We start from the raw sequence: 14,420 nt of genomic DNA on the forward strand, positions 1-14,420 counted from the left end.
CTCTTCTTCCTCGTTTTTCCCGTTACTCGAGTTTCAGTTCAGATCTTGACCCCTTGCAGGGCCTGTGCTGAGCACCCTCTCCGATAGCCCCACCCGGGGCCCCCTCTTATCTGGTCCCTCTTATTTTATTCCTATTCCTGCCTTTGGCCCCAATTCCTCAGACCTTGTCTGCGTCTACACCTCTGTCTCCCCAGGGCCCGGAGCACCACCGGGTCCTGGAGGGATGGATCACAAACCCACTCACGTGTTGACTCAGCAGCCACGTAAGAAGACCTGCTTTGTCCCAATCACTGTCACCCACGGGGCCCCCCAGGCCTCTCCCTCTAACTGCCAGCTCTGCGGCACAGCTGCGGTTCGCATTTCTGTGAAAACCTCAATGCTTACATTTCAGATTTTTACTCCTTTTTTGCTTTTTGGTCCTGTACTGCGGAGCCCGCAGACCTGGGACGGGGTCGGAGTTTCGGAGAGCGCAGGGGTGACCGCGGTGGGAACGCGCCCCGCGGGGACCCCCAGACACCCCCTCCCGCCAAGTCTCCCGGAAGGAATCTTGTGGGCGCTTCAGTCGCACATCCAGAGCATCCTGAGCAGAGGGAGGAAGGGGAGCCCCCCCGCGGCCACGAGCTTTGGGGGCGCTCTTGGCCTCCGCGCACAGGAGCCGAGGTCACAGTCCTGGGACCCGGAGATCTGACCTCCTGGGACCTCCTCGGGCCGGACACCAGCCTGTGGGGTCGCCCCCGGAAGGTGGACCAGCCCGGGCGCTGGCCTCTGCGGACCCAGCCCGCGCCGCGCGTGTCGGCGGGGGCTTCTCGGCGGGTCCGGATCGGGCTGCGGCGCAGGTGCGGAGGCGTGGGGGAGAGACTGGGGCGGGGCCGGCAGGTGCCCTCCCCTCCCGGAGGCGGTGTCGGCGTCTGGAGGAGTCAGGCGGTGTGCGGGGGGAGGGGGCGGGGGCGAGTCCTCCCCGAGAAGAGCGGGGGTCCCGGTGCCGTGAGTGTCGCGCACGGGTCGCCTCCTTCCTTCTCCTGGGCCCCTTGTCTGCGGCGGCACCCGAGGTCCTGAAACAAAATGGGCTCCGCCCGGCTGGCTGGGCGCTCGCGGTTCGACACAAAGGGCACCTTTGAAGCCCCTTTCGGGTCAGAGCCCCTAGACCGGAGTCAGGGTCGGGGTGGGGGCACTTCTGCAGACGGGGCACCTGAGCAGGATCTGGGCACCTCTGTCCGCGCCCCCCAGGATGGACACCTCGGAGCAGTGCTCGCGCCTCCACGGCTGCGCCCTGGGAGTGTGTGTGGGTGTGTGTCGGTGAGAGTGTGTGTGAAAGAGGCAGGGGGAGGCGGCTTCTCTCAGCCTTTTTTCTACAGACCCTGCCCAGGCTTTTCGCCAGCTCCATAGGCCCAGCTCAGAGCCCCAGTGGAAGTGCCACGTGAGTGCCCCCATGTTGTTTTTTTGTGTGTTTGTGTGTGGAGTGGATGTGAACATTTATTTCTCCCAGTTCTGGAGGCTGGACGTCCAAGATCAAGGTGCCGGCGGATTCGGTGTCTGGTGAGGAGGACCCTCTTCCTGGTTCACAGATGGGGTCTTCCTGCTGTGTCCTCACCTGGAGGAAGGGCTGGGAGCAGCCCCTGTAAGCCTCGACACCAGACAGAGGCCCCCACCAGATGGGGGGGGGGGCGTTGACAACCGCAAGCCCCAGGCCTGAGCTGCAGCCTTCGATCCTGTGGACCCTGAGTCTGTCTGTGTTCTGGGTTCCGACCCTCTGCTGGATGGATCCACTGCAAATACTTCTCCGGCTGTCATTTGCCTTTTCAATCCTGTGTCTCTAAGAGTAGAACTTTGCCAAACCCAAGATCACAAAGATTTCCTCCATGTTTTTCCTGGAAGTTCTACAGTTTTAGGTCTGTGACCCACTGTTTTTACTTTTTGCATATGGTGTGAGTGTGCAGTGGGTACTCCTGTGGACCCAGCATCAGTTCTTAAAAACATCTTTTTCGTGGTTTCTGTGGCACCTTTGTTGAAAGTCTGCTGTTGGGGTCTGTGTGGATCTGTTATGGACCGTTTGCGTCCCGTGGGTCCATATTTCCATCTTCACGCCCTCTTGTTTACCATAGCTTTGAAACACATCTTGGAATCAGGTGGTGTTCGTCCTCCAACAGCATCCTTTATTTCCAAGGTTATTTCGGCTATTTGAGGCCCTTTGTGTCTCCATGTAAATTTTAGGACCAGCTTATCACTTTCTACAGAAAGCCCTGCTGGGATTTTGATTGGGATTCTGTTGGAGCTGTCAATCTCAACCATGTCAGGTCTCCTGACCCTTTACTGAATTCTTCTTGACTTCCCTCAGCGATGCTTTGTAGCTATGATGCACAGGTCCTGCACGTCTCTTATTAAGTTTCTCTCTATATATTTCATATTTCGATGCTATTGTAAATGGTATTTTTCCAGTTTCTTATTGTTCGTTGATAGCACACAAAACTACAACTGGCTTCTATATATTGAACATATGTTCCTTCAACTGTCAGAGCTGATTCAAAGCCCAGCCCCACTACTTCCTGTCGCCCATTTTGACACTTGGGACAAATGTAATCTCGCTGAGCCCTTATGAATCTGTCTTTGAACTGAACATAAGTGGCCACCCCTGCCCATTTTACAGAATCAAATAAGCCCCCTGAAAAATGACCATGTCCCCAGAGACTGATGGATTAAATTGTGCACACACACAGCTGCGGACGCCGCCCTGCCGTGAGCAGCCTGCCCGCAGTCCTCTCCCGTATCCCTCAGGAGCCTCCCCCTCAGCCCAGCTCAGGGATTTGAATATTAAAAATATTCAGCAACACTGTTTGAAGTCTGAATAATGTGGCTTTCGCCAGTTTTCCCTCAGACTCATCCACTTTGAGGGAATGAAAGTGGAGCCAAATGAGAGCCAGTGAGGCCAAGCAGAAACACCAAAGAGAAACCACAGTTTTAGCTCAGTTTCTGAACTCCTGGGTCCCACCATCTCCCCCTCATCCCAGCCCCATCGCATCCCATTTGTGTGTTCCCCTGGAGTGCGCTGACGCACCAGAAATCCGTGAAAACACAGGCTACCACTGTGCAGAGACCCCGCTCAACAGAGCGGCCTGGAGTCTGGGCTTTGGTGCAGTTCCCTCAACAATAACCATGAAAAGAAACAGAGAGGTTTTTAGACTTTTAAAATTAAGTTTCAAATATGTAAAACATACTTCTACTTTTTCATACATATTCCGGGTGTGGATGGGCCACACCTGCCTTCCAAGGGCCGCCCCCAGGCTCCTGCCCAGCCAGCTTGAGGACCAGACCACGCACGTCTCCTCCTCCTGGGTAGGGCTGTAGAGGCCAGGCTCAGCCCAGCCCACAGCCAGCGCCAGCCTTGTGGAGTCAGCCAGCACCTGCTGGAGCACAGGCTCCTGGGCCTCACCCCCGAGGTCTGACGCCGAGACCGTGGCTCCACCAAACGTGGGAATCCAGGTTTGTTGTTGTTTAGCGTGGTGGGTATTGTCCACGGTAGGTGTGTCCCCACCGAGTTTGCCTGAGACGGCTGTGGAGCCTGCACACACACACGTGTGCACATGGGATGAACACAAACGCACACCCGCGTACGCAGAATTCCAACGCCCTCCTCAGCAGCTTCGCCTGATTTCAAGCAGCTCAACATTCTCAGAAGCACCTGGGACTACTTTGAAGCACCGCCCCCACCCTGCGGAGCCTGATTTAATTGGTTCAGTGGGGCCAGATGGGTGAGGCTGCCTCCGCACCTTCTCTTTGGTCTGTGCCTGTCTGCTGACCAGGTGAGCTCAGGGCTCTGGTCGGGATGCACGCGCCTGTCCCTAGCCCTTCATCTTTCTCTTCCTACCGTGAAATGCTCACGTCCTTCTCAAAGTGGGGTCCCCAGGCTGGCTCCCCTGGAACCTGTAGAAATGCAAGTTCCCCGACCTGCTGGGTAGGACCTGTGGGCAGGCCCAGCGACCTGCAGGGCCAGCCCCCCACTGCCAGACCCACGGGCCAAATGGCGACTGCTCAGGGCATAACACCTGAGCCTAGGAGCAAAGGGCATCCGGGAACACAGCTCCCAGCACCCACCGAGCGACGATGCTGGCAGGTGAGGAGCCATTTTTGGGCAAATGGTTCTTGTGGGGACTTCTCAGATGGCCCCCAGGGCAGCTGTGCACTCTGCCCCCACGGTGGGCAGGCCTCGGGGACAGGATGCCCTAGGTCGTGGGCAGCTGGAGGAGACCCAGCCCGGGTTCCCGAAATCACACCTCCCCAGAAGTGGGTGGAGGGTCCCAAGAGTCAGAAAAGAGAACACCAAAGATGGGGAGTAAAGAGGGCTGGCGTCGTGTTTGTGACTGCCGCGTGAGAAGGGGACAGGTTGTGTGCCTCTCGGGGAGAAGCACGAGGCCTCTGGTCTCCAGCCTCTTTGCTGACTCATGTCGATGCCACGGCCAACGTCGGGTGTTTCCCCGGAGGTTTACATTTCCTAAGAGGTAGAACTAAATGATTTTTAAATTATTGAGATGTAATTGACAGTTAACATTATATTAGTGTCAGGCTTACAGCATAGTGATTAGATACATGCGTGTATTGTGAAATGATCACAGTAAGTCTCGTCAACATCCATCACCTCATATTGGTTCAACTTGTATACCTTTGTGATTAGAACATGTAATACTTACTCTCTTAGTAGCTTTCAAATACACAATACAGTATTGTTAACTATTGTCACCATGCTGTACGTTACATCCCCAGGACTTAATTATTTTATTTTAACCTCCTTCACCCATTTCACCCACCCCTCACCCCCGCCTCTTACAACCACCGATCTGTTCATTGTATCTATGAACTTGGTTTTTTTGTTTTGTTTTGTTTTTAGATTCCACATATAAGTGAGATCATATGGTATTTGTCTTTCTCTGACTGACTTATTTCACTTAGTACAATGCCCTCAAGGTCCATCCATGTTGTCTCAATTGGCAAGATTTCATTCTTTTTTATGTCTGAATAATATTATCTTTATCCATTCACCCAATTTCTTTATCTATTTATCCATCAATGGCCACTTACATTGCTTCCATATCTTGGCTATTGTAATTAATGCTGCAGTGAACATGGGGGTGCAGATATCTTTTCGAGTTAGTGTTTTCATTTTCCTCAGATAAATACCCAGAAGTGGGATTGCTGGATCATATGGTAGTTCTGTTTTAACTTTTTGTTTCCCATAGTAATTGCACCAATTTACATTCCCACCAACAGTGTATGAGGCTTCCCTTTCCTCCACATCCTCACTAGCACTTGTTATTTGTTATCTTTTTGATGATGGCCATCCCAGCAGGCGTGGAGTGATATCTCACTGTGGTTTTGATTTGCATTTACCCAATGCTTAGTGATGTTGAGCATCTTTTCTTAGACCTGTTGGCCATCTATGTGTCTTCTTTGGAAAAATGTCTATTCAGATTCTTTGCTCAATTTTAAATTGGATTATTTGGGGTTTTTTGCTATTGAGTTGGATGAGTTACTTTATATTTTGGATATTAACCTCTTATAAGATATATGATTTGCAAATATTTTCCCCCATTCTGTAGGTTGCTGTTTCATTTTATTGATGGCTCACTTTTCTGTGCAGAAGCTTTTTAGTTTGATTTTGTCTTACTTTCGATGTCAGATCCATAAAATCATCATCAAGACTGATGTGAAGGAGCTTACCACTTATGTTTTCTTCTAGGAGTTTTATTGTTTCAAATCCTATGTTCAAGTCTTTAATCCATTTTGAGTTGATTATTGTGTATGGTAAAAGAAAGTGGTCAAGTTTCATTCTTTTGCATGTAGCTGTCCAGTTTTCCCAACACCATTTATTGAAGAGACTGTCCTTTCCCCATTGTATTTTCTTGGCTCCTTTGTCATAGATTAATTGGCCATGTATGCATGGTTTATTTCTGGGCTGTTCTGTTTCATTGATCTGTATGTCTGTTTTTATGCCAGTACTATACTGTTTTGATTACTATAGCTTTGTAATATCAGGGAGCATGATGTCTCCAACTTTATTCTTCTTTCTCAAGATTGCTTTGGATATTTGGGGTCTTTGGTGGTTCCGTACAAATTTTAGGATTGTTTGTTCTACTTTGGTAAAAAATGCTATTGGTGTTTTAATAGGGATTGCACTGAATCTGTAGATTGCTTTGGATAGTATGGACATTTTAACAATATTAATTCTTCCATCCATGAACACAGAATATCTTTGCATTTATTTGTGTCATCTTCAATTTTTTTCATCAATGTTTTATAGTTTTCAGTGTACGGGTCTTTCACCTTGATTAAATTTATTCCTAGGTAATTTAGTCTTTTTGACTCAATTGTAAGTGAATTGTTTTCTTAATTTCTCATTCTGATAGTTTGTTATTAGTGTATACAGTATACTCCTGATGTTGTATATTGATTTTGTATAAACTTTACTGAATTTGGTTATTAGTTCTAACAGTTTTTCTGGTGGAGTCTTTAAGGTTTTCTATATATAAAATCATGTCATCTGCAAATAGAGACAGTCTTACTTCTTCTTTTCTGATTTAGATGCCTTTTATGTCTTTTTCCTGTCTAATCATTCTGCCTGGGACTTCCAATACTATCTTGAATAGGAGTGATAAGAGTGGGCACCCTTGTCTGTTCCTGATCTTAGAGAAAGAGCTTTCATCTTTTCACCACTGAGTATGTTAGCTGTGGGCTTGTCATATATGGTCTTTATTATGTTGAGGTATGTTTCCTCTGTACCCACTCTGTTGGAAGTTTTTATCATAAATGGATATTGAACTTTGTCAAATGCTTTCTGCATCTATTGAAATGATTGATGATTGATTTTTATCCTTCATTTTCACATTCATTGTGTATCACTGATTGACTTGTCGATGTTGAGCCATCCTTGCATCCCAGGAATAAATCCCACTTGATCATGGTATATGATCCTTTTAAAGTATTGTTGAGTTTGGTTTGCTAGTGTATATATATATATATTTTTTGGCTGCTTTGGGTCTTTGTTACTGTGTGCGGGCTTTCTCTAGTTGCAGCGATTGGGGGCTACTCTTTGTTGCATTGCGTGGGCTTCTCATTGTGGTGGCTTCTCTTGTTGCAGAGCACGGGCTCTAGGCGCACGGCTTCAGTAGTTGTGGCACACGGGCTCAGTAGTTGTGGTGCACGGGCTTAGTTGCTCCACGGCATGTGGGATCTTCCCGGATGAGGGCTTGAACCCGGGTCCCCTGCATTGGCAGGTGGATTCTTAACCACTGCGCCACCAGGGAAGTCTGGTTTGCTAATATTTTATTGAGGATTTTTGCATCTATGTTCATCTGGGATATTGCCCTGTAATTTTCTTTTCTTGTTATGTTGTTGTTTGGTTTTGGTATCAGGGTAATGCCAGCCTTGTAAAATAAGCTTGGAAATGTTCCTTCCTCTTCCATCCTGCCCCCGCCCCAAACTCAGGTCCTTTTCACATACAAAATACGTTCACCCCATCCCAACAGCCCCCAAATCTTAGCTGGTTCCAGCACCAACTCTAAAGTCCACAGTCTCACAGAAACACCATCCATGTCGGGTCTGAGTGAGACTCCAGGTACCATTCATCCAGACACAAGATTCCCCACCAGCTGTGAATATATTTAACCCAGTGAACTGTGTGCTTTTGAATTAGGACGATGGGCCAGGCATGGAATAGACGTCCTCATCAAGAAGGGAGAGATCAGAGGAAGGAAGGAAGGGTGACAGGTGCCAAGCAAGTCCCACGCGAAGCAAAGCAAATTCCATCAGATCTCAGAAATGGAGAATGCTCTGCCCTCCAGGCTGCTGGGGTACACCAGCCCCCTCAGCCCTGGGCAGTGGCATCTTGGCCTGTGAAACCAAGGATGAGGCAGCCTCTCCCTGTGCAACACTCTGGGCCTGTGGTGCCCGTCCCTGAACCGCCAGGGGTCACTCTATTCTGGAAGGATGGAGCGTGTTTGTGGCTGTCTGGTCCTGGAGAATCTGAGAGCCTGCCTTGATCTTGTCCTGTCTTTGTCCCCTGGAGCTAAACCTGTCAGGGTCTCTGCTGGGCGGAGGGGCGCTCAGCTCCCATCCTGGCTCCTTCTGAGGCATGGTTCACACTCAAAATCTCTGACGGTCCAGCCACACCCTGGCTTTCCTCCACAACACACACTCTCATTTTTCACAATGCAGACAGGTTGAGAATTTTCCAAATCTCCGAGTTCTGATTCCTTTTTTACTGAGCAGTCCCTTCAGTTCAGCCTCCTCACATTTTACCACCACCAGGAGAAGAGTCTGCCCCTCCCCTACCCGGGGAAATGCCCAGTCTCATCTCTGCGGGTCCACCTCCCACGAAGCTCTGGGGGACCCAGCGGAGCTCTCTGCCGCTTCCTTACGAGGACTGCTGTCCCTGGCTCCGTGCGGCCTCCCCACTGCGCCCGCCAGCATTCCCTCGTCCCGTTCCCCACGTGGTGACACGTGCTCTCTAAGTGACGGACGCTACATCTCCCCCTCCTCTGCTCTCCTGAGCTCCCACCTGAGTCACCATTATTTCCACCAACAGTCCATTCTTGCCATCTGGGCTTCTCCTAACGAGCTCCCCAAGCTTCCGGCCTCCATACTCACCCAGGCCAGAGTCACTTCCTTGTGTTGAGGTGTTTGCTACACAGCACCCACTTCACGGCTCCAAAGTGTCTCAGGCAGCTCAGCTGCTGCAACAACCACAGACACTGGCCTAAACAACAGATGTTTATTTCTCACGGTTCTGGAGGCTGGACTCTGAGACCTCGGTGCTGGCTGGGCTGCTTCCTGTTCCACTGTCTCCCCAGCCTGAAGACGGTGCCTTTGTGCTGTGTCCCCCACTGCAGACAGCACACAGCCCGTGGGACCTCAGAGTGCACATGGCGGGGGGGTGTCACCATCCAGCAGGTCATGTGGGGAGTCACCCCAGTCCTGGTCCCAGTGCAGTCGCTCAGGGAGATGGAAGCTGGCCAAAGACCAGCCCAGGCAGGTGCAGGCGGAGGGCCTGCGTGGACGAGAACATTCTGCACCCAGCAAGGTCTTGTGCTCGCTGGGAGAAAAGGGAGACTCTCCTTCCTTCCACACCACGGGAGATGGAGCAGGACAGCAGAAACTGGCCCTGTGGTGGCTTTTGGGGAGGGGGCTGGAGGGCAGGGAGGGAGGGAGCCCCCCCTCTACCTGGGGTCCTTGGCACCTGCACGTTTTTTTTGTCTATGAGAAGTAATTATGTTCTGTCTCAGTTTGTACAGGGAAGAGCCTGAGAACTGAGTTTTCACATTGAAGCATTCTAATCTGTGCTTTAAATTAAAAGCTCTTAAGTGCCACCCTCTGTGTTCCTCCGACCTCTGACCTCAACCACACCACACGATGCCCCGAGGCCCTGGTTGGAGCTGGGAGCTCTGTCCCCCCATCTCTGGCTCCATGGGTGTCTCTGAACTGGGCATTAGCTCTCTTCCCTGGTCAGGATCCACTGCCCGTTTGCTGTAAAGGCACCCACAGTGTCCTCGATTACTCAAAGCCTATCCCGATGTTCTGCATGTCCTCTGTGGGGAAAACCCTGACCTCTGCCTCCTCTCTATCCTCCTCCCACGTTGTCCCCAGGCCTGGACCCGCGGCATCCCTGCTCCGCAAAGTGCGCGTGGTAGGCCGGTGGCTGCCGCTCGCCCTCCTTCCAGGTCAGCCCCGCCCCCACCCGGCTCCCGGGAGACCCCCCTCCCCGGCGCCCTTTGACCAGCATGAGGGAGCTGGGCGACGTTTCCCCAAGGGGGGTGTCTAAGAGCTGTATCCTGATTCTCACGTTCCTCCTTGGCCCATGTGTGCACGTGCAGCCTCGGAGGTAAGACAGGTGAGCTCAGCTGCCCTGGAGCGCGACCCGTGTGAGCCAGCGGGAGAGCGGCCGAGTCCGGGGTGCTTGTGACGCAGCATAGCCGGCCGTCCTGGCAGCACACGCTGGCTCCCCGCTTCTCCCCACTCCCCCAGCGGCTCTGTCACACCGGGACCCTCCTGCCTCCTTCTGGAGAGACTCAGAAATGATGCTTGTGTAGGGGGAGGGCGGGCGGGGACCGGTGACGACACGGCCCTCCTCTCAACGGGAAGCCATGTGCTGGGCGTGGGGCTGGGCTCGGAGCTACCCGTGCACTTGGGAATGCCGCTCTCGGGAGCCTCGGCTGACACGCTGACAGCAGAAAGGACGCCCTGGAGCAGGTGCCGCAGCGGCAGGTCCTCGCGGAGCTGGGAGGGGTTCTGGTTTCTATAATTGGGAGAAAGCAGGAGCTGACGGGAAACAAGCGGCTGTTAGGATGAGGAGCCTGCACATTCCATCCGGTTTCAACCGGGTCGTGCGCTCAGAAGCGTCAGGTGCATTTCCTGGACGAGCGCCACCTGAATGCAACCGCTTCCAAGCACAGACAGCGTCATCCCCCCATTTATGGGTGATGAATTCCTCTGATGTTTTGCCAGTTACTCTCTGGTGCTCATTAGAGCTAATCAGCTGAGTACATAATATAGAAGGAGAAAGGAGATCAGCAATGAAATACTAAAAAATAACTGCTTTGGTGCAGTGTTATAATTGCGTTCTCTGCTTTTTGAACACCCGCATTAGCTCTGGGGGAAGAAAACAGCCTGGTTCCATAAGTCAAACGATTTGCTGCCAACCTGAAATGATTCAGGATTGGCTTCCAAAAGATGGAAAGCAGCACAGCTGTGTACACAGCGTTGCAAGGTGAGTGGAGCTACAAGAGCGGCGAGGATGCGAAGGCAGGTGATTTCAGCCCCTGATTCTGCAGCAGAAGCTGACAAATGAAAATGCAGGAGCAGTGGCTCTGGAAGCGCAGAGGAACGCTGCTCGGAGGCGAAGCGCTCCGGAGGGGAGGGGAGCCGAGCCGCGGTGTAGAGGTCACGTGGGGCGGGCAGGAGGGGCTGGACCCTCGCTCGCTGCAGGAGCTGCTCCCGGCGCGCTTGGGCCGCAGCCCTTCTCTCTGCAGCACCGGGGCCTTGGGAGTCGCGGGAGTGGGGGGCTGCTGGGTGACTCCGTGACTCAGCACCTTCCGCGCACCTCTGGCTGAGGGCGGCTTCCCGCTGGAGGCATCTGTGCTCGGCGCCTGGCGACCGAGGAGGGCTGTGGGCTCGCTTTCGGGGGCCGTGAGGGCAGCAGCGGCCGCCTCCCCCTTTCTGCACGAGAGAGGGTCGGCCCACCGCCCAGCCCCTGCATCTCGGCGCTGCTAAGGTTCTTTTCAGCCTCAACGATCGGCTCTGATTCTCGTCTGAGAAGCAGGGACAGGCTGAGCGAGCGTGACTGACGCCCACTGTGGATCTGGGCAGGGGGCGGGCAGGGAGGCCAGAGGGCGTCACGCCGCCCCATCCTGGAGCCCCGCTTCCTGCACAGACGCACCCAAAGTGGCTGCAGCAAGTCCTCCCGCCAATCCCACGTCGGAGGGCTGTTTCCGGAGCCTGGGCCCGCGCCCCCCAGTAGAAATGTAGTGCGAGGCATTGGTGTGGCTATAAACTGCCTCGGAGCCAGGCTACGCTGATTTTAATGAATTTTATTTACTCAGTACGCCCCAAACACCACCACTTCAACAGGTAGTGAGTATCAGACACTATCCACGGGGGCTCACACTTACCTTGGGGAGCAGTTGTGTTTGACAACCGCCGGGCCCTGCCTTTTCTCAAGAGCCAGCAGCCCAGGGCCAGTGGCCACCCCTGGGCAGCGCTGGTCTTGCTGGCCCTGAGATTGTCTAAAACCACAGGTCAGGCAGCTCACAGAGGTGCCCCTCCCGCCACAGCCAGGTGTGGCTCCACCCAGAGCGGGGCTGCGGTAGTGGGGTGGGGAGAGGCCAGTGCGGCCACCTGGGCTTTCAATGGAGCAGGGCCAGCCCGCGAAGAACCGAGGAGGAAGTAAAAAGCAAGCCTGAGCAGGCGACAGGCAAGTTATGGGCACAAATGGTTTTCTTTGTAGGTAAAGCTGTGTGTGTGCACGAGTGTGTATGTGTATGTGTGTGTGTGCATGTGTGCCTGGGTGCGTGAGACAGAACAGGAGGTGAAGTGTGAGGGACTCGTGTTTGTTGCACTGTCTAATGATTTCTCCAAGGAGCTGCTTTGGGAGAAGGTGCTGCGCTGGGTGGAGATGCTTTGGGAGGGGGCACTGGAATGACAGCTCCCCGGGGAGCCTGTCCCCCTCCCTGGAGGATCTCTGGGGCTCGTCTGCGCAGCAAGACCACTTTGTCTCTGTGGGTTCAGGCCAAATGCCCCATTGTGCTGCGGGCCCTCTGCGAGACCCCTACCTGGGCTCTCTCCATCCAGACAGCCCGAGGTGCAGAGGGCTCGCAGCCACAGGCTGAGTCGCTCCCCTGAGCTGCGTTTCTCTGCTGAGGCAGGAACAGCGCAGCTTTGGATGCATCAGCCCCCCTCCTACAAGGGAGAGGCCCTGGACAGTGCCGGTGCTGGGGCACGGGTGTCCTGCCAGCTCCCGAGCAGCCCAAGGAGGCCAAGGGGATGCATCCGGGGTCCAAGTTCTCCATCATTTAATAGCTGTGTGACCTTGGGCATGTCACCTAACCTCTCTGAGCCCCAGTTTACTCACCTGACGAATGGGGGAAATAGAACCGACCTTCAGGTTCTTTGGAGAGGATTGAAGGATATCACATGAAAATGCTGAGACCAGGACCGAGGAGAACTCCAGTTCACCCCCTCCCTGCATGGGGGGCAGCAAGCCCCCTCCCTCACCTCAGCACAGGGAGCTGCACCCACGAGGACCACCTGTCCCCCTCCAGGACCACCCAGCCCCAGGCCCAGCCACCCTTCCTGCGCCATGTCCCATCAGCCTCAACCCACCTCCCACACAGACCAATTCTCTGAGAGAGACAGAGAGAGAGACGAGAGACTCAGGAACGTGCTGGGCGGGGAGTCTGGCCTGGGTCCAGCCCCCGCGTGAGGCCCGGTGGCACCTCTTACCTTGCATTCATGAGATGCTCCTGCCTGAGCAGGTGCAGATGGCCCATGGTCCTCTGCAAGCCCTGAGACTGCACAAGCGCAGGTAGGACAGGGTGACAGCCCAAGGTGCTGTCCCACCATGGAGGGGGCCCAAGGGGGCCCCTATGCTGTGCTGGCCATGGTGCCGGGACCTGGCCCGGGGACCCACAGCTGTCCCTGCAGCCTGGGGGACATGGGGCTCCCTCCCTGGGGCCGCAGTCTTGCTCCTGGTATGGTGGGGAGCCCACCTCCCACCTCCACCCAGCACTCTGGGCCCTCCTGCCTGCCCCATATGGACCCCAGTTGGTACCACCCACATGCCCTGCTCCACCCGACTCTGGTTGGCCCATCCTCCTGTCCAGGCTCAGCACATCTGTCTGTCTGCGGTGGAAAGGCTGCGGCTGGCCCTCCTCAATCTGGGGGCTTCCCTGCCAGCAGGATGCTGGCCGAGCATCTGAGTGGGGAAGTGAGGCCCCTCAGCATCGTGAGGAGACCGTGCTGGTGCCGGGGAATGTAGTTCTGCTGCTGTGTTCTGTGCTGTGGCCCTGCTCCGGGCACGGGCTGGACCCAGCACAACTCTTCCATATCCTGAGGAGAAAGTCAATGTGGGAAATGAGCTAGAATGTCACTTCCAAGATCAGGTCACAGAGGGATGGTGTCCCTCAACCTCGCAGCCCTGGCTGATGCCCAGCTAAGCCATGCCAGGACTCCAGAGCCAGACGCTGAGATTACAACCATCAGTGCCTTTGAGCTGCTGAGCAAGGCCCATTTGTTACACAGCTGTGGATAGCCACTACAACCATTACTGTGTTTGTTCTTGTCTGAGTGTAACTTCCAAGTGCAGCCTGTTCAACTGGACTCTGACCCTGGGCTTGACCCTTGGCGTTACTCCCAGGATGGTGATAAATACTCTCCCTGCCCAACCACGGCCACAGCCCCGCAAAGCAACAGTCAGAGAACAGAGCAGGCGGTGCACCTGCCCTTAGCAGGAGGGGCGGAGCCGGGGCAGGGGGTGCTGTCCATCCACTGGGGTGGTCAGGGTCGGCACACAGGGCAGTGGCTGCCTGTGGCCAGCCCGCTCCACCCGCCACAGTCTGGCAGGCCTGGCACGCGGCTTCCCTCAGGCGCTCACAAAAGCCCGTGACCTGTGCATGGCAGTGCTTTGTCCTGGCGGTGTGGACGGGAGGGCTCTGCACTTCTCTGAGCTCTCCTGGGCCAAAGACGGGGTCATCCAGGGGCACGAGCCCCTTCAAGGCGTGTGTGTCTCCAGTGCCCACAGGGCCCCACTATGATTAACCACCCCAGGGGCAACCTTGACCGTCCCCTGCGTGATGGGGCATTTCCCCGGGAGGCCAAGTGCTTCAGGATGACAGAGGGAACCCCAGCCTTTGTCCAGAGATTGCCCCGAGTCACCAGGCCAC

This window comes from Balaenoptera ricei, chromosome 2, assembly GCF_028023285.1.
Source record: "Balaenoptera ricei isolate mBalRic1 chromosome 2, mBalRic1.hap2, whole genome shotgun sequence".
Classification (NCBI taxonomy): domain Eukaryota; kingdom Metazoa; phylum Chordata; class Mammalia; order Artiodactyla; family Balaenopteridae; genus Balaenoptera; species Balaenoptera ricei.